Source organism: Dendrobates tinctorius, unplaced genomic scaffold (assembly GCF_039654945.1).
Source record: "Dendrobates tinctorius isolate UK_male_01 unplaced genomic scaffold, ASM3965494v1 ptg000041l, whole genome shotgun sequence".
NCBI classification, from domain to species: domain Eukaryota; kingdom Metazoa; phylum Chordata; class Amphibia; order Anura; family Dendrobatidae; genus Dendrobates; species Dendrobates tinctorius.
The window spans coordinates 1,074,907-1,100,730 of record NW_027361709.1 but is presented as its reverse complement, the minus strand read 5'-3'; the positions used below and the strand labels follow the sequence as shown (position 1 = coordinate 1,100,730).

The window sequence follows — 25,824 nt, the reverse complement described above, 5'->3', positions numbered from 1 at the left end:
TGAGATTCCAGGTAAGAATTTTCGCTTTGCTGTTTTTTTGCCCCCATTTTCTGTTTATCATTAGGAAGTAGGCAGTATATTTGTTAACATTAATTTTTATTCTTTGTTTGGTATTTTGTTATTTGCTTTACTCATGAGCTCTCAGATCTTTCCATTGTTCAGCACTAGAGTTGAGCGAAACGGGTCGGTCAAATTCAAAAGTTGCCGACTTTCACTAAAGTCGGGTTTTGTCGAGCGAAACCCGACCATAGCGTGAGGTCGGCCATGCAGTCGCTGACCCGAGCGCCAAAGTCGCGTTTCCCAAAATGCTAAAGTGGGATTTCACGTGACTTTTTTCAGCCACTGAGCAAGGACATACACTGTGGGCAACGAGATGACATGTGCAGTGGAGAGAGAGAGAGAGATTTTGCGCACTTTATCAAAGCGGTCCGGCATGTAGGTGTGTTTACTGTCCTCCACTCCCTGCCGACTTTGCTTCCCCATTGACTTGCATTGGGTTTTGTGCTTCAGTCGGACCTTCGACTTTTCCCGATAGTCGGCCAATTTCATTCGACTCGACCTTTGAGAAAGTCGGGTTTCATGAAACCCGACTTGACCCTAAAAAAGGCAAAATCGCTCATCTCTATTCAGCACACTTCTCTTCTTGTAGGTTATACACACTCTGTTCTGTCCTCCGATTCTTTAGGAGGAATGTGAAGCAACTTGTCTCCCTTTTAAGCAGTTCAGGCCAAAGTTGCCATCTCCTTGTCTGTGGTTAGGTCCATCTCTGCACCAGCGGACATGGACTAAGGACATAGTCAGGATATCTAGTCTGTACAGGAACCGGCAGTTGCAGTTTTTAGCGTATAACCTAATTTCCCTAGTGAGTTGCTACATAGGCATAGCTATTAGGTAGGTAAGAACTGGTAGGGTCATTCAGGGAGAGCCTCCGTCAAGTTAGAGCACTGTTGCATTATCTTTGGGTGCCAAGATCACGGTGAGGTAGGGAAAAAACGGGGACAGAGTAGGACATTTACCAGTCTGAACAGGGATCTGTCAGGTTCAAGTTTTTGGCCCTCTGGTTTGTTCGTTACCCGTCTGCTTGTGCAGGCATAATACCTACGCTCCACTGTGTATTTGAATCGTCGATGAAGCCGAACGCTGTAGACTTCAGTTAATTGACAAGAATATAGTATGGGGTAGGACCGAGCATGCCCTTCTACTCCATTCAGGTAGGGACTGCAGATTCCTGTTTTTAGGGTTAAAAAGACCCAATCTTAGGATCGCTGGGGTCAGCTAGTTCTGATTATCCAATTGAAAGAGGATTACCTTTTTTAATGCTTTAATTGCTTGTAGAGATTGTTCAATTATATCTAATCCATTAAAGGTACTGTCACACTTAGCGATGTACCAGCGATCCCGACCAGCGATATGACGCGGTCAGGATCGCTGGTACATCGCTAAGTGGACGCTAGTGAGCTGCCACACAGGCAGATCTCACCAGCGACATCGCTGGGGACGGGGGTCACTACTTACCTGTCACACTAGCCGATCCTGACGTCCTCCCGCCCGGCTCCACGCGTCGCTCGTCCTCACAGCAGGAAGCGCCGCAGGAAGCTGACGACGAGAAGCGGTCCTGAACGTTCTCGCGCGATCAGCGATAACCAGCGGGGGAGCCGGTCGTAGGCAAGTATCAGACACAGAGATATCGCTAGCAATATCGCTATAACATCACTAGTTATAGCGATATTGCTAGCGATATCGCTTTGCGTGACAGTACCTTTTGCCCATGTGCACAACACTTCAGGATTGTCACTGAATTACCTTGCATAAGTATTCCATTGCATTTTTGGACCATTTACGAGCGTGGAAAAACGCCGCGAAAAAATGCATCATGCATATAGCCTTTATAATTATTATACACTGACAGGAGGTAATCGTTCTCGCAGTGTATCACTGGGCTGCCGTGAGAGAGTTCACCGGACTTCATCAGCTGATCAGCTCCGGCGATCTCCCTAACGGCACCACTGTTGTGTGGGAAAGTTCCCACGCAGCGGTGTCGTAAGTGAGAGCACCGGAGCAGATGAACTCCGGTGAACTCTCACAGCAGCTCAGTGATACACTGCGGTAGCGATTACTTTCTGTAAGTGTATCACCGGCAGCCAGGCAGAGCAGTCACATCTCCTGATGTGACTGTTCTACATATGAGATCACGGTGGGACACTGGGGATTACCTGGACTACAGCGGACAGGCGAGTATATGTAGGTTTATTATTTTACATTTTATCTGGGACACGAGAGCTTCGGAGATTTGGCGCTCGGTGAGTATAATTTATTTTTATTTTAATAAATATGTAAGTTTACTTTTCTTTTTTTAACTGTGAGCACAAGCGCCAGCTGATGATACTACATCTCCCATCATCAGCTCCTACCATCACAGTTATCAGTGACAGCAGACTTAGCCTGATGGGAGCAGTAATCTCATCAGCCCACGCCTGCGGGTCACAGTCACAAATGCGTTATCACGCTGACATCTGACAGCATGATCCCGCAACGTTCTAACTGACAGTACCGGTGGTATTGTTACCGCAGGTCACAGTCACAACTGCGGTATCACGCTGACATCTGACAGCATGATCCCGCAGCGCTGTGACTGACGGTCTTACCGGCGGTAGCATTACTGCCGATAAGAACCACCATGCTGGTGTTTCCCATGCTGTCACATAGACGACAGCGTGGGAAACACCATAGGAAGGTAGTAAAACGCAAAACAAAAACTCAGCAAATCCGCAAACATTTTTATACCTGCGTTTTTGCTGTGAATTTTTCTGACTCAATTGAAGTCAATGGGTGCAGAAATGCTGCAGAAACGAAAAAAAGAATTGACATGCTGCAGGAAAAAACCCACTGCAAATATGGACGGAAATTTACTCATCATATGCACAACACTTCAGGATTGTCATTGAATTACCATGCATAAGGATACCATTGCATTTTTGGACCATTTCCGCTCAGAAAAAAACGCTACAAAAATGCATAAAAAAAGCATCGTATACACATAGCCTAATAGCAAATGCAAAAAATGCATCACATTCTATATGGCTAATCCTGCAAGTTATCAAATGGACTCCTTGCTGTTTAGTAGATTATATTCTCTATTGCTCCCTCTTATCAGCAGCTTTAAAATGCTAAGAAGCTCATTGCCTAAAATCTGCACTGAGGATGTTAGTTGCCCAGAATTCGCAGAACTGGCATCAGAGATCTCTGTGATTTCTGGTTTGGTCTCTGAATTAATATCTGGAATGGTGTCTAATTCATTTCATTGGGTTTCAATTAATTTTAGGGATCTGGACAGGAGCTTGATTCCTTGTAAAGGATCTAAACAAATTTTAGGTCTGGTTTTGGGTCTGAATTTATAGTTCTGGACTGGAGTCCCATTTATTTTAGGGGGTCTGAATTATTTTTAGCAGTCTCTTCAGTGGTCTAGCAGTCTACATGTGTTTTGAAGTCTATGGTCTTAACCCCATAGTGACAAGGCTAAATTTTTCAAATCTGACGTGTCACTTTATACGGTAATAGCTTTGGAATGTTTCCACATATCTCAGTGATTGAGGTTATTTTTTCCTGACACATTATACTTTGTTAATGGTAAATTTAAGTCCCTATGATTTGTGATTTATTTATAAAAAATGTCAGCAATTTTACAAAAATGTTGAAATTTTCAGACTTTGAATATTTATCCTTTTAATCCAGATAGTTATACCACATTAAATATTTAATACCACTTACCTCATGTCTTTTACATCTTCATCATCTATTAAACTTTTTTTTTTTAATTTTGTTAGGATGTTAGAACGTTTAAAATTGTAGCGGCAATTTTTCATTTTTTTAAGAAAATTTCAACAACTTTTTTTTTAGGGACCTATTCTGTTTTGAAGTGATTTTGAGGGATCCATGTATTGCAAAACCAACTAAAGTGATACCATTTTAAAAACAGCACCCCTAAACATATTCAAAACTGCTTTCAGGTAGTTTATTAAGCCTTCAGGTACTTTTCATGAATTAATGGAAAGTGGCATAACAGGAATGGAAAAGTTTGGTTTTACAACCTAAATGTTGCTAACTTCTGGACAGACCATATGATCTTAGAATGCCGATGGTGTTAAAGAGGAAGCACCCCAACTATCTAGATGCTGTAGTCATTATTGATAGGAGCATCTAGGGGTTAAACTGCCATGTTAAGTGCCTACATCCATTGAGACTATGGGCTACAGATGACCGCAGTTGCATTTTCATCCACTGAGGGATGCTATTTTCATATCTCAGGTCAGTAAAAAGACATTTGGTGGTGGTCTGATAATCTAGATCTATAAAGTTGAGTGTATGTATGTATATGTATCAAGCCAGCCCACGGATGTCGGTGGTTTCGGGCGCAGTTTGTTGGTCTGCTCTCACAATAACTCATGATTCATGCTGCTGTTATAGTCACAGCAATTCACGTCCTCCTGACTTTACAATTTTCTACTATTAAGAACATCTCTTGCTGAAAAGACTCACAAAGAAAATGTCCATAAGTCATTATTCCAGAGTGAGCGAAACCTGGATCACTGTGGTTTGGCTGATATAGGCGCATTATTAATTTGTGAGACACTGAACTTCAGGAGCGCCAGAATCTATGAATGTGAGAGTGCTGCAAATTATGCCATCTCCGACCTTTACAGGGAGTCTGTAAGCACTGCAGACCATTTGAAACTGCCAACAGCAGTAGATAGGTGACTTCTAATCAGTGGAATCACCTATATTAGTGTTGATGCTAAGGGTACCGTTACACTAAGTGACACACTAGCGATCCCGACAACGATACGACCTGGTAAGGATCGCTGTTACGTCGCTAAATGGTCGCTAGTAAGCTGTCAAACAGAGATCTACTCAACGACGAAGCAACGATCCGGCGATCCGTATAACGACCTCGGCGGTCGTTGGGACCTTGTCACACAGCAGCTATTCTGAGAATTCCCGCCTGCATCCCTTAGTTCTGCGTCGCCAATGAGGTCGCTCGTTGCCGTCAAACAAAGTGATGCATGCTGGCCAACGGGACACCAGCGATCAAAAAATGGCACAGGACATTTGAGCATGATCAGCGAGATCGCAGCGGGGGCCCGGTCGCCGCTATGTCTCACACATAGCGAGGTCGCTGTTGCGTCACAAAATCGTTGACGTTTCAGCGATCTCGCTAACAATCTTGTTATGTGAGACGGGGCCTTAACTGCATAGACCAGAACTAAATGTTTTCATCCACGGCCTATGCAATGTGACTCCTAGTGTCCTGGGGGTGTTTCCTAATTGTGAAGTGTCCTGAACTTTCAGACCCGCCCCCTCTGAATGATGAATGTAGAATCCAATCAGGCAACAGCTGGGAGCAAGCACTCTCAGTAGATGGGTGTGGCGGAGGATGATCAGTGTAGAGCGCACTGGACTCTTCAGTTAGGAACCTCCCCCTGGACACTTGGAAACCTAGTGTATGTCAGATGACATCTTCTATTTCTGGCTCATGTTTTTAGTGTGAATAGATGTTACAAGTCATTTATGTACAGCTGTCTGCAGATTTCTCTGCTCGTAGTTTTGCTGGGTCAATATTGCAGAAAAACTCTGGCTGTGTTCAAATGTTGCATTTTTGCTGCTAATCTGTGGAGATTTTTCAGTGCGGATTTGTCACAAAACCTGAAGGGTTTTCTGATGTCAGCAAAGCAACTGAGAATCCTGAAGTCTCATGCACATGTTGCTTATTTTTTACTTGAAAATTTAAATCTGCAGTGTCAATTCTTTTAGTGTTTTTGCTGCAGATTTCACCCATACTAATGAATGGGGAAAAATCTGCACTATAAACATATGTAAAAATCCAGCAGAAAAATGACAAAATACACGTTTCTGCTGCTGGATTTTTCCTGCGAAGAGATGAAGAAATTTCTGCACCAAGTGCTTAATATGTGCACAGACCCTTTAAGTCAAACAGCAGATTAAAGACAGCCTGTGACCAGAATGCTCCTCTTGGAGCCTCACTACGATAGATATTCTGTGTACAGCTTTCATCCTTGATTAGCTCTTTTTCTGCAGCCGATCATGTCGCCTGACATACTGCGCTAAATCGGATAGGTCGGAGGTTTAACTTTACAGCTCTTGACTTCATTCAGACATAAGTAAGCTTTCACACTTATTCGCTTGAAAGTTAGATTCTACATCAGCCTGATAACCCCCTTATTACCATGTAGCTGTGCAGTAACAACGCCTAATGAGGCATAAGTACATTCAAAGCACCGAGACGTAACAAACTAGTGACACAGGACAATGCTCACACATGCACTATATTTGTAGGCTTGATAATTATCAAAACTCAATGATGTCTCTAACTAACATAGGAGCAGATAAATCGTAATCATTGAGTGTCGTTCAACGGGCGTCTGGAGCAAAGAATGTGGCTCAGGTTTTCAGACTCCAGTTGGTGTAGTCTGAAGCTTGCCAACCACTGTGCATGTTTGTTATACCCTAATTTTTGGGGAACTGTTCCGGACCCTTTCATCCACATTGCTGTTCCAAAACTGACTGTACATCATAACACTAGTTATCCATGTCTGGATCACAAGCATGAGTGCAACCATTTCCTTATTTTGATATGTACCGTAAGTTGTTTTTTGGTATGCACCTATTCAGACTAGGATGTGCCGTCAGTTTTTTCTGTCATTTGAATGTTAGCTTTCTGACTGAGCTCTCCGCCCTTCAACAAGCTGTGATTTTAATTACATCCAATCACTTTTTGGTTCCTAGCCTCCTATAAATATAGGCTTTATCTTGTTATTAGCCAGTAGTTCACATTAGGCACTTAGAATAGGGACCCGTTCAATGAGATCACCTTGACGTTGGTGAATGGGCTCACATCTTTTGGCCAAATTTTGTGCAAAGTATCTCATATGTTTTTTCTAAATTCCAAAATCCATTTTGCTATTCACATTTCATATATTTCATATGCCTTAATGAAATTGAGTGCAACCATTTCCTTATTTTGATATGCAAGTTGTTTTTTGGTATGCACCTATTCAGACTAGGATGTGCGGTCAGTTTTTTCTGTCATTTGGATCACAAACATGTTTCCTCCCATATAAACCAGAGAATCAACGACCAGAGTTCTACCTTGGAGGAATTGATAGTGTCTCTTCTTCATTTAGAATAGCAATTTCTTTTTGAGCCATATATAATTTCTTCCAGAGGAACATCTTTTCATAATCACACCAATCATCTTCCTTAAGAAAGGACCATTGGCCATGCCTCCACAGAAAGACTTCCTAACCAGTTCAGTATGGAAGTCTACGATCTGTGACCAGAAGCAGCTGATACACGCAGTTATTGAGCGTGCGTCTGGGTTTCCTTTGGTTTGTTTTATTGACTTATATTTCATTCATTACTGTACTCACATTCCTGTTCTTGGTCAGTCTAAAGGCCCCGTCACGTCGCTAGCAAGATCGCTGATTTTGTGACGCCACAGCGATCTCGCCAGCGAGATCGCTGTGTGTGGCACGCATCAGTGACCGGCCCCCCGCCGGGTATCGCTGATCGTGTAGCATCGTCCTGGGTCATTTTTTCATCGTTGCTCTCCGGCTGGCCAGCGCGCATCGCTGCATGTGGCAGCGGAAGCCAATAATGAGCAAAGCTCCCAGCACTCTAAGCAGGCACAGGGAGCTGGTCTCTAAGGTAAATATCGGGTTACTAAGCGGCGCGCTTCACTTAGTTACCCGATGTGTACCTTAGAAACCTGCGGCCTGGCAGCTCCTGGCGCGGTTTCACCAGACCCGCCCATCAGCCTCCTCCGATAGGTGCGTTTCTTTTGGAGGAGGTATCCAAGAAGTATCGTTACTTCTTGGATATCAGTCAGACGCCTCTCACACAGCCAAACCAGATCTCACACTTTGCACTGACGAGGGGCAGTACCCCGAAACACAGTGTCTGCAAATTGAGATTCTGGTTTTGGCTTCTATCCTAAGTCATGTAACAAGGCTCGTTGACATTTAGGATTGCTACTTCCAATAAGTGGCACTAGAGTTCTAATCCTCTTCCTTTCTGAAGAGACAATTTGCATTTTGGAGGAGGCTGATAGACACTTTTGGTCACATGCTCCTCCATCAGCAGTTAATGTAAGGACAGAAGTGCTGGTCATTTTGTGAGAATAGCTGCACTAATGAGAGAAACTGGCTGCCTTCTGAGAACCGTCAGTGAGCTTATTCTGATGTTTAACAGGACAGTTGGTAACTCTAAGGCCTCTTTCACACATCAGGTTTTCGCTGTCAGGCGCGATCCGGCGCTTTTGACAGAAACCGGATCAGGCGAAATGCAATGCCGGATCCGGTTTCCCCCCCATTGACTTGCATTTGCGCCGTATCGCGCCGGATGGCCATGCGTTTCATCCGGATTTCGCCGGATCCGGCAATGTGTCGCAATGTGTCGCGATCCGGCATCTGGAAAAAACGTCTACTGTAACGTTTTTTGTCTCCGGCGAAAAAGCCGTACCCGCCGGATCCAGCGCGTCCGGCTTTTTCACACAATGAAAGCATATGAGCGCCGCAATGCGCCGGATCCGGTTTTTTGGTCTGAGCATGCTCAGTAGCTCTGCCCACAAGACATATATAAAAGCAAGACAGTGGGACCCACAGCCACACCCAACATGCCACCCAAGAAAGCAACCAAGCGAAGCAGGAGAAGGCAGGAGACCACTGCAGCACCATCAGCACCACCACCACCCCAAATGGAGCAGCAAATAGAACATGCTGAGGAGGGGAGGCCAGCAGCAGATGAGAGACGGTAATTATCAAATCACCTATTCCTCCAAACTAGGGCCATGGAATATCAAGATATTCATTGGCCCTTTGTTTCTCTTTATTCAACAGCCACCAAAGAGATGCAGCAGCAGCAGCAGCAGAAATGGCATCACTGGCAGCAGCAACAGCAGCAGCAATACCCACAGCCATGGAGTCTGGCCATCAACAGGACAGCACATCTTCTTCTGGGAGCCCTCCCTCGCATCGTCAGCGTTTGACGGTAAGTTTTTATTTCCAAAATCCATCATCTCTGTAATATATGTCTATTCATTGCCTTTTATTTCAAAACAGGAATCACAAGATGAAGAGGAGCTCCCAGAAGAAGAAGGAAGGGGTGGACAGACACCTGGAGTGGGCTCACAATTGGTAAGTTTTTTGCATCAAACGCAGAAACACAACATCACACTACACACAACACATAGAAAACAATGTTCTGCAGACCACACACAGCAAACAAATGCCTACATCCAAAGACATAACATTTTTTGTTTTCTTCTCTAGTCTTCCCAATCTGGTGCTCGGCCAAGAGGTCCTCGCAGTGCCTCCCAGGGTCGTCGGCGACAGCAACGCGGCGGTCACCAGCGTGTAAGTATAAATATTTTTGCTTTTTTTTTGCACTTTTTATTTCATTTCTTTTGTGGAGGCTAATTATGTTATTTTTGTCTTTTTCTTTAACAGCCTTCACAGCGTGCTCCCGACTTTGACGGTGAGGATGGAGGACTCGATGTGGACCACCTCATCGATCTCGTCAGAGAAAGGGAGCCGCTCTGGAATATGGCTGACCGCCGCCACGCTGACCTTATCGTTACCCGACGACTCTGGGAGGAAATCTGTTCTCTCCTTGTGGGCCGCTGGGAGGACCTCGAAGCTCGGGCCCAGATTAAAGAGCGTAAGTATATACAGTACCGGTTGCTTGATGTAAACCAGTGTTTCCCGAACTCCAGTCCTCGTGGTCCCCACGGATCATGTGTTCAGGATTTCTATTTACTATGGAAATCCTGAAAACATGACCCCTGGGGACCATGAGGACTGGAGTTTGTGAAACACTGATGTTGTATACTAACCACTCCTTTCTCGTTTCAGGGAACAGAATTGTGAATCGGTGGCGGTCTGTGAGGGATCGTTTCAAGAAGGAGTTTAATAAAGAGATGCGGGCCCCGAGTGGATCTGGAGGACGCAGGAGCAAGTACAAGTACGCAGAAGCCCTGTCGTTCCTCCGGGAAACAATGCTCACCAGAAGGTAAATATTACACACCACATGTGAAAAAAATGTTAGATGTAACTTTTTTTTTTCAGCCAGGGCCATACCATGTCAGTATTTTAATTGTTTTTTTTTCTCTTTATTCCACAGCACGGTGAGCAGCACTCGGGAGCCTGCACGATTGGACCCTTCTGAGGCGATCCCTGAGGAGACCGGCACCGAGGGACACTTCGACCGCCCCGGTACATCTGCACCTTCCCAGCCTTCCCACACATTCGACCCATCTGTCCCATCCACCAGCACAGGAGCATCGTGGCCGCCTACATTACATGAAGCTGCTGGTGAGGAGATCGATTTCCCTTTACCCCACCCTTCTGCCCCTGCCACCTCTAGTACACCTGCGGGTACTGGGCGGCTGCGGCAGAGGGGTCAGGAAAAGAGTTATGCGCAAGAGTTCTTGCATCTGAATGCATCTTTCCAGAACTGTCTCAAAGTCTTGTCAGAGCAAATCTCCGCAGGCTTTCAGCAGATCAACTCCAGCATTCTGGAGGTGAAGACACTTCTGCAAACCATGCATTCAGAAGCAAGATCTTCGCCAAACCACACCTTTTTCAGGTCTGTTGTGGAGCGCATGGCAACACTATCTCCTACCCAGCAGATGCATGTAATGCATTCGTGCCACGGTGCTCTACAGCAGGTTACCTCCCAACCTCCACCTCCCACCACTGTAGTTCCTCCACCTGCACCCCCTCCAGCCACTTTCCATCCTCCCCCTCCTATTACATCTGCACCCCCTCCAGCCACTTTCCATCCTCCCCCTCCTATTACATCTGCACCCCCTCCAGCCACTTTCCATCCTCCCCCTCCTATTACATACCAGCAACCTCACCAGTACCAGACATCTCCCCACTTCCAGCAACCTGCCCCGTACCAAACTCCTTCCCCGTACCAAACTCCTTCCCCATACAACTTTCCATCAACATCATCTGCTTCTACAGTCCCTGCCCAACCCTCCACTCCACCGCCCACCACCTCTTCTGCCTCCCACATGTCCACCCATTCTGTAGCTTTTTCCACACCTTCACCTCTAACTGTTCCTTCCCCACCACGATCCCAGTCCTCTCTCCACACACCCAGTGTCGAAGTGTCCCGCAGCCCCTCCAGCAGTATTTCCACCCCACAGTACACAGAGTTGTAATGTTTTTTTTTGTAATAAAAATGCCCATTGGGTTTAAAACCTTTATTAAAAAAGTTTTTTGCACTTTAAAAACATAAAAAAAAAAAAAATTTAAATAAAAGTTAAATTATCGTTTCACAATGGTTGTCTGTCATTTCTTTCTGCGGCGAACTATGTTTTAAAAAAAGGTTAAATACAGGGTATTTCAAAGGTAAAAAGGTATTCAAAACCAGGTACGGTATATAACTGTGGGTAAATTTTAGCTTTTTGCCACAGTTGTGTTCCTGGTTGTGTTTGAAGCAAAGTATTTCACCTAAAAAGTTGTGTTTATTGTTGGTGATTTCCTACCAATGTACACAACTTTTGTTAAAAGGTGAAATACTTTGCATAAAACACAACCAGGTACACACCTGTGGCCTAAAGGTAAAAATAGTAAGACCATGACAAGATAGCCAACTTTGGTTGGCAAAGGTATATACTGTTGGTCCAGAAGGTACACAAGTTTAGGGCACAAATCTTTCACACTCTGTCATCCCAGTGTACTCTGCCTTGAGGTGACATAAAGTATAGTGGAAAATTGTCCCTGAAACCGTCACAGAACTTCTAGTGGTAATATTTCCAATGACAACATCCATCTTCGCCAGTAACTTGCTCTTCTCTCCAACCTGCACTTTCTTCTCTACAACCTGTCAAAGAAGGGCTGTAGGAACACGCTATATCTAGTTTTCCAGTAGCCAATCCCGTTCGGAAGGCCACAAGGGTCAATTTTAAAAACCGGATCCGGCGTAATCCGTCGAAAAACGGATAGAAAAACGGATAGAAAAACGGATGAACCGGATGAGACGGATCCGGTTTTGTCTGTCAAGAACAAGACGGATCCGGCAGAAAACCGGATCCGGCACTTCAGGTTTTACAAAACATTTGCCGGATCCGGCACGACGCCGGATCGCGCCTGACGCCGAAAACCTGATGTGTGAAAGTAGCCTTATCTGTCTTCTTCTGAGCACCTCTCAGCTGATTTATGACCAGAGACTACATAAAAATTAACTTAATATTAGCAAAAAAAGTGTTTTATACAATATGTAAATGATGGCGCTTCACTGCACCCTCGGTGTGGCATGTTTTGGTGCCTTTATGCCCTTCTATTTGTAGACGTTCTTTGTCTTGATTTACGGTGTTCCATTTGTAAAAGCGATCGCTATCCATCAGTCAGCAAAAAAAGTAAATAATTGCTTTGTGGCCGTCACAATCTCTAGTGTGGACAGCATTAATTATAGTAATAAAAGCGGTAAATCATCATTTCATCTTCTGAATCATTGATAATACTTAGCCCCGACTCAGACCAAACACTGCAGCTTTTCAAGATGGGTGGTGACCATGGCGGCCAATTTGAAGTCGGCCATTTTGGATCCAACTTTATTTTTTCCAATGGGAAGAGGGTCATGTGACACATCAAACTTATAGAGAATTGCTCAAGACAAACAATGGTGTTGCCACGTCCTGAGTGACACGGCCAGCAGGCCGGTAACTGATACAACAGGGGGCGGCACGTGTGTAATTGTCCTATGTGAAGCGGCCCGCAGGCCGGTAACTAATACAATAACACAAAGGGAATAGGGAAAACCTGGGTAAAAATAACAATGGTGGCCCTGCGATAGGGAAACGGGGAAGTGGAGACCTCCTGCACTCCCCCGAGTCAGTGTCTCTACACTCCTAACGTTCCCTAGGCCGGTTCCGCACCGGGCGACGAACAGGAACCTCAAAACCCTGACTCGCCCTGCACCTAAACCCTCACTAGGGAATTGGTCGGTGCAGAAACTAATCCCACCACTGCACTAAACACACATAAGGAAAAGTGACAAATCAGGGGAACACCACTTAGCTTTGCTCTGTTGCTTACGCTCCCAGCAACAGAGCCCACCACCTCCGTGCATCTCTTCCTCCACCGTGTCTGACATCTGGGTGTGCTGTCCAGAAACAGACCTTCTCATCATCATAGTGCAGCCTTGGAGCAAACAGAGTCCACACCTGCGTGCAGCTGTCCAGAAACAGAGTCCCGCAAATGAGTCCAGCTTTTCTGCCAAAAAGTCCAGCATGCTTGAGTCCAGCTCTCAGCAACCAAGTCCAGGATTTTGAGTGCAGCTCTACACCGCAGCTGCCACTCCACCAATCCATGCACAAACTCCTTGCTGACACCATAACTGCGACTCCACCACGCCATGCCAGCATTCCTTGCAGACACCATAGCTGACACTCCAGGAATCTAACTGAGCTGCCCGTGACTCTCCTTTAGCTCCCTCCTTCACTCAGGCTTGCTTGCAAATGAATACTTTATCACCACATTGATTAAACATACCTGATACTATCTTATAGAGCACCCATACCTGTTACATAATTAAGTGCACAAACTAAGGTAACCAGAGTGCAATGACCCTAATGGCCACCGGGGAGAAAACTACAACCGAAAACACCACAGTGCAATGACCCTAATGGCCACCGGGGGGGGGCAAAACCACCTTTGGCACACAGCCAAGGGAAAAAAAAAAAGGTTACTCTGTGCATTTACTCTGTCAGATCCAACCTGGATCATGACAGGTGTTCTTGGTTTTAACATAACTTTATTCTGTCATGAGTTCTTTACAAGTTTCTCTTTATTTACAGCCACTGACAAGTCGCAGAGGTTAACACGTGAGGAGCTGATATAAATTGTGTTGATGTCTGGTGAACGCAGTACCCGGGTCACTGCAGCAGATTTTAATGCAAGAGACCCTACGCAAGAAAACTGTCACCATTCCCATTTTATTTAGGTGTATCCACATAAATGGCCCACCCAAACAAGTTTGCCTCATCACTGAACATAATGTTCTGTGTAAACTGAGGGTCCTGTTCCAATTTTTGTTTTGCTTATTCTGCAAATTCAGCGCTCCGATCTGGGTCACCAACCATTGCCATTTTATTTAGGTGTATCCATATAAATGGCCCACCCTGTATATTTGTACATTACTGATCCAGAGTTACATCCTGTATTATATGCCAGAGCTGCACTCACTATTCTGCTGGTGCAGTCACTGTGTACATACATTACATTACTGATCCTGAGTCACATCCTGCATTATACCCCAGAGCTGCACTCACTATTCTGCTGGAGCACTCACTGTGTACATACATTACATTACTGATCCTGAGTTACATCCTGTATTATACCCCAGAGCTGCACTCACTATTCTGCTGGAGCACTCACTGTGTACATACCGGTACATTACATTACTGATCCTGAGTTACATCCTGTATTATACTCCAGAGGTGCACTCACTATTCTGCTGGTGCACTCACTGTGTACATACATTACATTACTGATCCGGAGTTACATCTTGTATTATACTCCAGAGGGTGCACTCACTATTCTGATGGTGCAGTCACTGAGTACATACATTACATTACTGATCCTGAGTTACATCCTGTATTATACTCCAGAGCTGCACTCACTATTCTGCTGGTGCAGTCACTGTGTACATACAGTACATTACTGATCCTGAGTTGCATACTGTATTATACCCCAGAGCTGCACTCACTATTCTGCTGGTGTAGTCACTGAGTACATACATTACTGATCCTGAGTTACATCCTGTATTATACGACCAGAGCTGCACTCACTATTTTGTTGGTTGATTAACTGTGTAATATATATATATATATATATATATATATATATATATATATATATATATATATATATATATATATATTTTAAAGTGGTTGTCCACTACTGAACAATCTCAGCCTAATCAATTCATGTCCCCAAATATAATGCAATAAGTGGATAAACACCTCTTGCAATGGGGATATTCCCTGAGGCTGTGTGCCCACGTAAGCGTTTTTTTCGCGTTTAAGCATTTTTTTCCATGCAAAAACGCTTAAAAAAACGCATACATTAAGCATCCCATTCTTATAATGCACTAGCTGAAGAGCCCGGCGCTGCCCGGGCATAGTAACTAACTACGGTTACGGTTAGTGTGCAAAGCTGTGTATAGCCCCGCCCACACCGCATAGCCACATTCACTATAATATCCCACATCATCCCGTCAGCCAGAGCTACCAGACTACTACCCCTAATATCCCATACCGTCCCGTCAGCCAGAGCCACCGGACTACTAATATCCTACATCATCCCGTCAGCCATAGCCACTGGACTACTACCCCTAATATCCCACATTGTCCCGTCAGCCAGAGCCACCGGACAATTACCCCTAATATCCCACATCATCCTGTCACAGCCGCTGGACTACTACCCCTAATATCCCACATCATCCCGTCAGCCAGAGCCACCGGACTACTACCCCTAATATCCCACATTGTTATATATATAAAGCTGAGTGTAGAGCCCCGCCCACTCCGCATAGCCACATTTACTATAATATCTCACATTATCCCGTCAGCCAGAGCTACCGGACTACTATCCCTAATATCCCACATCATCCCGTCAAAGCCAGTAAAAGTAGAATAGTGAAATTGCACAGAAACATGGTTCACTAAGATCCCAGGTCAACTTGTAATTTGTCCAGCTGAGTTGCTCATGGATGTACAGCATCTGTATGCAGTATAGTATCATATTTAATGGGTTGTTATAGGAAAAGCATTAGGTGTTATATGGGTATATTCAAGTGAATTATGGGGAAAGTAGCACTTTAAAAAAATTCACAGCATCAGAGCACAGTAACACATCAATAATGCATAAAAGTGTCTGAGAAAACATTAAATCCACATGACATTTAATATGTGCACTTTCCTACATTCATGTGTGTCACTTAATGATACCACATGGGAAGGGGGATTCATTTCTGTCATGTGCTGTCTTGCTCCTTTCTGGGAGACGAACGATGGCTGGAGCTTATGTTCCTGGGGATGCTAGATTTCTCCCACCCTGTCAGTGTCTGCTGAGGTGTTGTCAAGTGGGAAAACTTCCGCATAGCAACCAATCACAGCTCAGCTACTTTTAACCAGCTCTGGTGAAATGAGAGATGCTTAGTGGTTGGTTGCAAGGAAAACTGTTGGTCATAGCAACCAATCACAGCTTAGCTTCTTTTGAACAGCTCTGGTGAAATGAAATATGCTTCGTGATTGGTTGGTGATACACACACACACATTGATTTTTATATATAGAGATTCTGCAATTTTTGTGCACATGATTTTTTCCTGCAAAAAAAACGCATCGCGGAAAAAACGCAGCGTGTTCATTAATTTTGCAGAAAAAACGCATTTCCAACTGTATTCAATGAGAATGTGGATGCTCCTGAAAAAAACGTGCAAAAAAGCAATAAAAAAGCGGATTTCCTGGGAAGGAATCAGGTTTTGCTCAGGAAATTTCTGCATACGTGGGCACATAGCCTGAGGGTGATGTGACTTGCATCATGTGCAGTTTGCAGCCAATAAGCGGCCTCTTTGATGAAATGAAAAGGCTTCAGCCTGTACATGACAAGTCACGTCACTCTACAGGAACAGCGGCGCCAACATCCGGTGAGTATGCACTGTATTTCTGTGTGTGTGGGTTGGGGGGGGGTCCCAAATTGAAAAGCTGGGGTAGTCATGCCTTTAAGAAATGACTACACTTTCTTCACAGTGCAAATCGTAAGACCAAGAGAATACTGAGATATTTTGTGTGGAAGCTGCAGTCTGCAATTTAAAGATGACGATACATTATACATGGCACTTGACCCTACAAAAATCGCATCTACGGTACATAGGATTTTCTGACTCTTGCTTTGTCCCTAATCTGAGTAAGTTGGATGACAATCAGTATAACATTACAGCTCCTTAAGGTTGTCATGGTTAGGATATGGCTAATGTCCTGGTTTCTCAGGGTTAATTTTGCTGGCCTCCCTTTGGATCTGGGAGGGGTATTTATACTCACTCCAGACTAACTGAAAAGATGGTAACACATTGCAAGCTTTCGAGACTACTCAGGTCTCTTCTTCAGGCTAGACTAATACAAAATCTGAAGAGTCACATATTTATGCACAATACAGCATAGAATAAATGCAATAGATGAGACAAGTGACGTGAAGCAGAACTATCAATATGGGAGAGGGAGAAACATAAATATTGGACCAGTACATAGATAAGGAGTCCGGAAGTTTTATAGTCCTCTGATTGGGGACCTTTTTGAATCAGGGCTACCATCCAAGAACAATTGAAAACCAAATTACAAGAGCCACCAGAATGTCAAGGAATCACCTGCTACATTACAAAGCTAAAGAAGAAAATAACCGGGTGCCTCTAGTAGTCACCTACAACAAAAATCTGGAGGTGCTAAGGGGAGCTGCACGGAAATTACAACCTTTACTACAAAAAGATGCCCGATTACAATCCATTTTTCCAGACCCCCCACTGCTGTGTTTTAGGCAGCCCCCAAATTTAAGAAGCATCATTGTCAGAAGCTCCCTGTCCTCTCCAACAGCTGCAGGAACCTTTCCTTGCAACCAGAAGAAATGTAAAACTTGTCCATTTATAATGACCACGGACGAGATAAAGATCCCCAACTCACATCAGGACTACAAGATCCCAGGTACTTTCAGCTGCATTACATCTAATGTGGTGTACTTAATTATTTGTACTAAATGTCCAACTGGGGGTCTGTATGTGGGGGAGACAGGGCAAAAGCTTAGAACAAGGATGAATGCTCATCGTCACACAATAAGAGAAAAAAGAATGGATCTACCTGTGGCAAAACATTTTTGTATCCCTGATCACAGCAACATGGATTTGCAATTACTGGTATTGAAAGGTAACTTCACATCTCAGAGAGAGAGACGTGTTTGGGAGTATAAATTTATGACGACTTTTGACACTCTCAGTGCTGGAATGAATGTGTCGCATGCATTTATGTCTTTTTACATCAATTAAGGAATTTGCTTTCAAGACCTGGTGGGGGCATCACAACACATTAGGAGACCCCAATCAGAGGACTATAAAACATCTGGACTCCTTATCTATGTACTGGTCCAATATTTATGTTTCTCCCTCTCCCATATTGATAGTTCTGCTTCACGTCACTTGTCTTATCCATTGCATTTTTTCTGTGTTGTATTGTGCATAAATATGTGACTCTTCAGATTTTGTATTAGTCTAGCCTGAAGAAGAGACCTGAGTAGTCTCAAAAGCTTGCAATGTGTTACCATCTTTTCAGCTAGCCATTAAAAGGTATCAACCACTGAGGACTCTCAATTCTGAATATTTTTCTATCTACTGGCTAACACGGTACAAAGATATACATCTTTCCTGTATCACTCCAGACTAGGATTCCCTGTCAGTTATACTGTTAAGCCCCCATTACACACTGTGATATCGCTAGCAATATCGCTGTAAAGTCACCGATTTTGTGACGTTGCAGCGATATTGCTAGCGATATCGCTGCATGTGATACTTACCTCCGACCGGCTCCCCCGCTGGTTATCGCTGATCGCGCGAGAAGCTCCTGGACCATTCCTCGTCAGTCACTTCCTGCGGCGCTTCCTGTGGCGCCGACGAGCGATGCGTGGAGCCGGGCGGGAGGTCGCAGGATCGCCTCGTCTGACAGGTAAGTAGCGATCCCCGTCCCCAGCGATGTCGTTGGTGAGATCTGCCTGTGTGGCAGCTCACTAGCAACCACCTAGCGATGTACCAGCGATCCTGACCGCGTCATATCGCTAGTCGGGATCGCTGGTGCATCGCTAGGTGTAACGGTACCCTTATTCTGGCTGTGTGTCTGACCCCCCTGGTGTGCTGGTAAACTGCATTGCTTGTTTGATTCCCGTGTATGACCCAGTCTGTCCCCTCACTCTGTTCTCTGTCTCACGTTTTGGTACTATTGTCTTCTCTGGTTCTGACCTCCTGGCTTGGCTATTGTTACTCCGTTACCGTTTGCCCCTTTTGTACCGTCTATTGCCCGTTCTGGTTTTCTGATCTATTGCTACGTCCTGACTATCCACTCTCGTTAACCCTTTGGTACTGTCCTGCTATCTCGTGCTTTGACCCTGGCTTGATCTGGTCACGCCCCTGTCTATGCCCCTTGGTAACTTGTCCCGTAGTTACCTTTCTAGGAGTTTCCCTGCAGCTCCTAGCTCTGTGGAGTTTAGGCCACGCCCCCAGCAGTCACGTGCTTCAGGTCCTGATAGTCTGAAGCACGCATCGTCACCGCTGCTGCCCTGCTCCACAGGTATCTTTGAGCACTGTTTTTGTACTCAGGACACGCGCACTGGCTCAGTGAGCAAGTGCAGTGCGGTGTTCCTGACAAAGGTGTTGTCAGACCACTTTTCTACACACCCCAACCTTATTCTGGTTAGTTATTCAGGAGTAAATCACTTAGGATTTGGGCTCTGTGATATACCGTAAATTAAAAAAGGCTGAATACAAATGCCTTCACAGAAGATTTATATTTCCTGGTAGCTACGATATTTTAGAGGAAATATTCTTTAAATAACTATGAGATCTGCGCCCAATAACACAAATGTCGGGCTGATTTATGGACTTTTTTGTTACCTGTACTTCAGATCTTTCAGGGGAATTTTATTAAATGGTTTTCCAACACAGCCACAACTCACAGAGGATGAGACGGCGATGTTAGATATAAGACTGTGAATCTGTCACAGCTGGAATTGTAAGATTAATCCAGACACAGAGAAAAGAAACCCTCAATGATTAGGAAAAATTGTCAGCAAAAATGTAAAAACTAAAAGACAAACATCCTCTAAAGGTTGCAGCACGGTGGCTCAGAGTCCTGGGTTCGAATCCCACCAAGGACAACATCTGCAAGAAGTTTGTATGTTCTCCCCGTGTTTGCGTGGTTTCCTCCGGGCACTCCGGTTTCCTCCCACACTCCAAAGACATACTGATAGGGAATACAGATTGTGAGCCCCACCGGGGACAGTGATGAAAATGTGTGGAAACTGTAAAGCGCCGCGGAATATGTGAGCGCTATATAAAGATTATTATTATTATTATTATTAAGGTGACTGCCTAGTTATCCACACTGGACATCTACAGCAAAGAGCTGCAATAGCTTTGCTCATCAATGTTCTCCATTTAGGCCAAGAGCCCCCTATTCAACCAAAAGGCATTAAAATGTTCCCAAGGTTATAATGGCATAACATTTTAACTTATAAAAATAGAGCAGGAGCACAATATACAGTTGTGGCCAAAAGTATTGACACCCCTGCAATTCTATCAGATAATACTCAGTTTCTTCCTGAAAATGATTGCAAACACAAATTCTTTGGTATTATTAACTTCATTTAATTTGTCTTAAATGAAAAAACACAAAAGAGCAAAACATTGATCATTTCACACAAAACTCCAAAAATGGGCCAGACAAAAGTATTGCCACCCTCAGCCTAATACTTGGTTGCACAACCTTTAGCCAAAATAACTGCGACCAACCGCTTCCGGTAACCATAAATGAGTTTCTTACAATGCTCTGCTGGAATTTTAGACTATTCTTCTTTGGCAAACTGCTCCAGGTCCCTGATATTTGAAGGGTGCCTTCTCCAAACTGCCATTTTTAGATCTCTCCACAGGTGTTCTATGGGATTCAGGTCTGGACTCATTGCGGGCCACCTTAGAAGTCTCCAGTGCTTTCTCTCAAACCATTTTCTAGTTCTTTTTGAAGTGTGTTTTGGGTCATTGTCCTGCTGGAAGACCCATGACCTCTGAGGGAGACCCAGCTTTCTCACACTGGGCCCTACATTATGCTGCAAAATTTGTTGGTAGTCTTCTGACTTCATAAAGCCATGCACACGGTCAAGCAGTCCAGTGCCAGAGGCAGCAAAGCAACCCCAAAACATCAGGGAACCTCCACCATGTTTGACTGTAGGGACCGTGTTCTTTTCTTTGAATGCCTCTCTTTTTCTCCTGTAAACCCTATGTTGATGCCTTTGCCCAAAAAGCTTTACTTTTGTCTCATCTGACCAGAGAACATTCTTCCAAAACGTTTTAGACTTTTTCAGGTAAGTGTTGGCAAACTCCAGCCTGGCTTTTTTATGTCTCGGGGTAAGAAATGGGGTCTTCCTGGGTCTCCTACCATACAGTCCCTTTTCATTCAGACGCCGAAAGATAGTACGGGTTGACACTGTTGTACTCTCGGACTGCAGGGCAGCTTGAACTTGTTTGGATGTTAGTCGAGGTTCTTTATCCAACATCCACACAATCTTGCGTTGAAATCTCTTGTCAATTTTTCTTTTCCGTCCACATCTAGGGAGGTTAGCCACAGTGCCATGGGCTTTAAACTTCTTGATGACACTGCACATGGTAGACACAGGAACATTCAAGTCTTTGGAGATGGACTTGTAGCCTTGAGATTGCTCATGCTTCCTCACAATTTGGTTTCTCAAGTCCTCAGACAGTTCTTTGGTCTTCTTTCTTTTCTCCATGCTCAATGTGGTACACACAAGGACACAGGACAGAGGATGAGTCAACTTTAATCCATGTCAACTGGCTGCAAGTGTGATTTAGTTATTGCCAACACCTGTTAGGTGCCACAGGTAAGTTACAGGTGCTGTTAATTACACAAATTAGAGAAGCATCACATGATTTTTCCAACAGTGCCAATACTTTTGTCCACCCTCTTTTATGTTTGGTGTGGAATTATATCCAATTTGGCTTTAGGACAAATCTTTTTGTGTTTTTTCATTTAAGACAAATTAAATGAAGATAATAACAACAAAGAATTTGTGTTTGCAATCATTTTCAGGAAGAAAATGAGTATTATCTGACAGAATTGCAGGGGTGTCAATACTTTTAGCCACAACTGTAAGTACCTCCTAGAGACATGGCCTATATAACCCCTGTACCACAGGTTAAGAAAATGGTAATTAAGCATATGGCCAGTGCTCATGGTCCTCCATCTTTCCCACTAAAGTGAGTAAATCCTACATGAAGATGTCACTCATCGAATGCTTTTTTTTTTTTTTTAGGTGCACAGGTTTTCCCGCAGCTGAAGATCTTCCCTGATGACACAGGCTAAAGGTAGATTCACACATTGCAATCAAAATTTAGGCGCAAAGGAATTTAAAACAAACTGCAGCAAAATATTACCGTCTTGAAGCAATCATGAAGGGTAAACACACAATCTCTGCTCTGAATCAACTCCTGTGTTTCTCCACTCCATTCAATGTCAGCAAGCAGTTAATCCTGAATGCTATATATGTGTTTTCAACTATGCAAGCTTACATCTGGTATATAGTTATTTCAACTTACTCTGCTTGTCCCCTTATGTTGTGAGGTCAAGAAACTTTTCAAAGTGCTTTATGATCCACTCCCTCAAGATGGCTGGACCTTCATTGTAAATACATCATTGTAAATACACACTTGTACTTTGTATCACCCTCACCTCATTGTAGATTGTAAGCTCTCACGAGCAGTGTCGTCTTATTTCGTCTTATTTTGCTTTAATTATTGTATTGTTAACGTTGTTACTTATGACTTGTGCTTTGAAACTGTTAAACTGTTAAGCGCTGCGGAATATGTTGGCGCTATATAAATAAAGATTATTATTATTATGATCCATGTAGTGCTGGACATCTGTTTATATGACCACAACATTTTATTGTGTCCTGCTGTCTCAATTTAGTTTGATTAACGAGAAGAAAGAGAGCACAAAAAAAAAATCTAAGCCTTAGCCTCCTATATATTCAGACATAGCTTGGGGGAGCATTTATGCAGGGGGCATTTATGCACATGTAATCGAAGTACATGTATCAAAGCACTGGCAGTTATAACATGGAAGTTAGACAGGGCAGGAGACAGGTAAGACATTTATATACATTTACTCCCTGTACATTTGGATTACAACAAATATATACCATATGCATTTGTGTAATTAATATCCTGGCCACTGCATTCAAACACATCCACCGCCCTGGCATTAACTCTCTACCCTCCATTCATATCGGCCCCTCGCTCCTTTCCTCTCCTATGTATAGCACTCACGTTCTTTTCACATTGTTAAATTGCACAGATCCAGTCAGTCCCACCATTCAACATAAGAGACGCTCTCACAAATCACTTAACCATCTGCTCACTCTTTCTATCCTCCTTCTCCTAGTCGCAGGAGACATTGCTCCCAACCCTGGTCCCCCATGTTATAGAAAGTAAAACCCCCCCAACTGCTACACTCAGAAACCCCGCTAATCTTATTAATATTCCCTGCATGCCATCTGTCTCTCTTAATTGTGCACTTTGGAATTCTCGCTCAGTGTGTAACGAACTCTCCTTCACTCATGACTTTTTCCTTTCTAATTCTCCTAACCTCCTGGCTCTTACTGAAACCTGGATCCAGCAGTCAGACACTACCGCTGCTGCTGCTCTTTCATACGGGGGACTACACTTCTCTCATACCCCAAGATCAGACAATAGAGCAGGTGGAGGCAATGGTCTGCTCCTATCACCAAAATGTATCTTTCAGGTTATCCCTCAACTACCCTCACTAGTCTTCCCTTCTTTTGAGGTCCATGCCGTCAGACTCTACACCCCCTTCTCCATGCGAGTGGCGGTGGTGTATCGTCCTCCCGACCACTCCCATCAGTTCCTGAATCATTTTGCCACTTGGCTTCCACATTTTCTCTCCTGTGACATCCCTACCCTCATCATGGGAGATTTCAACATCCCCATTGCTCTTCCCCTCTGCTACTCACCTTTTATCTCTAACCTCCTCGTTTGGCCTTTCGCAGCTTACTAATTCTCCAAAGCATGAAGACGGAAACTCCCTCGACATGGTCTTCTCTCGGCTTTGTGCAGTGGATGATTTTGCAAACTCCCCTCTCACCACAATCTTCTTTCAGTCTCTATCAAGAACTGCCGGGCTGCTCAGGTCACCCCCACTGTCCATACTTATAGAAACATACAGGCCATTAACACCCAGAAACTTATGAAGAACTTGCAGTCTTCATTGGCCCCTATCTTCTCCCTCTCATGTCCTGATTCTGCATTGAAGCATTACAATGAAACACTTCAAAGTGCCCTGGATGAATTTGCACCCCCTATAAATAGAACACCACAACACAGATGGCGACAACCCTGGCACACCCTGCAAACACGTTTCCTGCAGCAGCGCTCCAGGTGTGCCGAACGTCTGTGGAGAAAATCCAGTCTACACAAAGATTTCATCCATTATAAGTTTATGCTTAGAACATACAACACTGCCCTTCACCTCTCCAAACAAACCTATTTCAACACCCTCATCACCTCACTGTCCAATAACCCGAAACGTCTCTTTGACACTTTTCATTCTCTACTCAACCCAAGAGTACAGGCCCCAACCACGGAGCTCCGAGCTGACGATCTGGCCAATTACTTAAAAGAAAAAATTGACCAGATTCGACAGGAAATTATCTCCCAATCACCTCATACCATGCACTGTCCTCCCTCCCCCACTGCATCTAGCTCACTCTCTGATTTTGAACCAGTCACAGAAGAAGAAGTAAGCAGGCTCCTTGAATCTTCTCGCACAACCACTTGCACCAGTGACCCACTTCCGTCACATCTCCTCCAGTCCCTTTACCCTGCTGTCACCCCTCACCTAACTAAAATATTTAACCTCTCTCTCTCTCTTCTGGTATCTTTCCCTCCTCATTTAAGCATGCCATTATACATCCACTACTTAAAAAACCATCCCTCGACCAAAACTGTGCCGCTAACTATAGACCTGTCTCTAATCTTCCCTTCATCTCTAAACTCCTGGAACGCCTGGTCCACTCCCGTCTTATCCGCTATCTCTTTGATAACTCTCTTCTCTACCCTCTCCAATCCGGTTTCCGCTCTTTACACTCTACTGAAACTGCCCACACTAAAGTCTCTAATGATCTACTAACAGCTAAATCAAATGGTCATTACTCCATGCGAATTCTCTTGGATCTCTCTGCAGCATTCGACACTGTGGATCATTAGCTCCTCCTCACTATGCTCCGTTCCATTGGCCTCAAGGACACCATTCTCTCCTGGTTCTCCTTCTATCTCTCTGACTGCTCCTTTACTGTATCTTTTGCCGGTTCCTCCTCCTCTCACCTTCCCCTTACTGTTGGGGTTCCTCGAGGATCGGTTCTAGGCCCCCTCCTCTTGTCCTTGTACACTGCCCCTATTGGTCAAACAATCAGTAGATTTGGTTTCCAGTACCAGCTCTATGCTGATGACACCCAATTATACGCTTCTTCTACTGACATCACGCCTGCCTTTCTAGAAAACACCGGCAATTGTCTAAACGCTGTGTCTAACATCGTGTCCTCACAATGTCTGAAACTGAACCTGTCAAAGACTGAACTCCTTGTGTTTCCTCCCTCTACTAATGCACCTATACCCGACATTGCCATTTCTGTGTGTGGTTCTACTATTACTCCCCAGCAACATGCCCGCTGTCTTGGGGTCATACTTGACTCTGAGCTTTCCTTTGCCCCCCACATTCGATCACTGGCTCGCTCTTGTCATCTGCACCTCAAAAACATTTCTAGAATTCGACCTTTTCTTACTTTTGACTCTGCAAAAACTCTTACTGTTTCTCTTATTCATTCTCGTCTCGACTATTGTAACTCTCTTATAATAGGTCTCCCTCTTACCAAACTCTCCCCTCTCCAATCTGTCTT

At 44.3% G+C, this 25,824-nt stretch overlaps 1 protein-coding gene and 1 long non-coding RNA gene across 2 annotated transcripts in view; one reads left to right on the top strand and one right to left on the bottom strand.

The window, feature by feature from the left end:
- THUMPD3 (THUMP domain 3 tRNA guanosine methyltransferase) overlaps positions 1 to 25,824 on the bottom strand; it is a 252,936-nt gene that overhangs the window by 155,802 nt on the left and 71,310 nt on the right. The window lies entirely within an intron of this gene.
- Positions 16,668 to 22,752, top strand: LOC141088774 (uncharacterized). Its single transcript, XR_012232061.1, has 2 exons — positions 16,668 to 16,735; positions 22,165 to 22,752. It is a non-coding gene; the product is annotated as an uncharacterized lncRNA (long non-coding RNA).